Source organism: Galeopterus variegatus, unplaced genomic scaffold (assembly GCF_000696425.1).
Source record: "Galeopterus variegatus unplaced genomic scaffold, G_variegatus-3.0.2 Scaffold3222, whole genome shotgun sequence".
Taxonomy (NCBI): Eukaryota; Metazoa; Chordata; class Mammalia; order Dermoptera; family Cynocephalidae; genus Galeopterus; species Galeopterus variegatus.
Window position 1 is genome coordinate 43,552 of NW_007729333.1, and position 2,198 is coordinate 45,749.

Sequence of the window (2,198 nt, forward strand, 5' to 3'; positions counted from 1 at the left end):
TGCATTGCTGTGAAGAGTCACTGCCACCAACAAGGCCCTCACCAGTTGTGTTCTCTCAACTTTGGACTTCCCAGCCTCCAAACCTGTAAGCAATAAATATTGTTTCTTTACAAATTACCCAATTTCCGCTATTTCTGTTATAAGCAACTGAAATGGACTACTACATGAGTGATTCTTCAAAACTCATTTTAGATGGATTAGTAAGTATGTAGGAAAAGTACCTTAATATATTATAATTAAGAGCAGCTAGACTAGTGAATCTATGTTCCAACTGATTTTGTTCGAGTTACTATTATTTTATAATAGCTGGAAAAGTATTATTTTTCAAGTGTCTTTTTTTGCTAATATATTTGGCTGCGTGTACAGGTAAATGAATTTAATTATTTATTATGATTATCATTATTTTTTATAAGGCCATATTGAATAGGTCCAAAATAAATAATTCAGTAAATCTCAATTGCTATAACTGATCTATTGAGTCTTATGTTGGGACCTATACTGGTCTTGTTTCATGAACACAATAAAAATGGCCTTGGATAATTACAACAGTGGAATTTCGGGGTATAATAATGATTACACACACACATGCACATACATTTTAAAGGTAAACTAAACCAGTATAGTTTATTTTATAAGCTGGGGCACAGCATATATCTTGTGCCTTTCTGTATGACTCAGAGAGCCTAAGGAAGGTCTATGAATACAGTAGATATCCATACATGTGTGAATGAGTAAAAGAGGGTAGAGGCATCAGTAATTCACCTAGACCTGAAGCCTGTTCACATCTTGGTTCCTTCACTCCCTAGCTGTGTGACTTTGAGCAAAAGATGTAAACTCTCTGTACCCCAGTTTCTCAGTCATTAGCTGTGAAATAATCATTACACTTACCTCATAGGATTTGTGTGAGCATTAAATGAATGAATACATATAAGTAGTTGAAATAATACCCAATGCATAATAAGCATTTAATTATTATTAGCTAGTTTTGTTTAGAACAGATGTGCTAAATGGAACACTTTTCTTTTAATACTTTGAATATACACACTTTCTAAAACTATTATTCCAAAGTCATCTGCACAGAATGATTGCTCAATGAAGGTTCTTACTGCTGTAAGAGTTACATGACTATTAAAGCTTTTGCTCAGCTCCTGACGAATAGTAAACATCAATAAATGCTAGTCTTCCTTCTCTCTTTTCTCTCTTGCCCTACCACATCCTTCACCCTATGTCTCTTTCTGGCAGCTCTTATTCTTATTACTGTATTATAAATATTTTTTTTGGCATTGCTAATCCCACACTTTTGATCTCAAGACATTTATTATTCTTCGGATCTTTCATCTCCATTTACAAGAAAAGCTTGACTCTTGGTAATCAGATAAATCTGATTATAAACTTTGACTCTGCCATATAATCTCCTCAGCCTTTATTCGCTCATCTGTAAAGGGTATAATTAAATATTTTTACAGGTTTGTTGAGAAGATTAGGACAATTGTATGTTATGTTCCCATCACAATGCCTAACACATAGTGGGTGATCAAAATATAGTAGTTTCTTCTCTTCGTGAACTGATTTTCCTCATTTTGCATTTCTTTCTTTAAGAAAATCCTTTAAAGGATTGAGATAAAATTCTTAATTGACTTATATTCATCTTTTCCACAGCATTTCAAATTTTCATTTTCCAAAAGAACTTGAAGAAGCTTTGCATCCTCCAGCCTCTTTGAAGGACTGTCCTTGTGCCTGCGTAGAATATAAAACTCTGTAAGACATCAGTTCTCTCCTCAAAATAAACCTGCAATTCACTGGTACTTTTCATTTTCATGTAAATTACTATTCAGGCGTATTAATGATCAAGTTTCTTATACATATTGTATAGTGAGTATTAAGTTCTCAGGTCATAAATCTGAGCATTTAAGAAAATGATTTTATTTTTATGTAACAACTTAGTTTCTATCTCAAGATCCCCTTTCTTCCCGGTAGCAGATAATATGATCTTGTCAATTCTGGGTAAACTCAGTCAGGTTCTTCTCTCCTTTTCTATGATGTGGAATTTAATTTCCAGGAGCTTATGGTAGTATAGCTTCCGGTGGGGATGGTGGGAGGGTAGCTGGCCCATGAGTGTCATCTGTCCTTCATATTGGCTTCCACAGGGATGTGCTAGCCCACTGAGCCATGTACATACCTCCATACTGGCTTCTGCA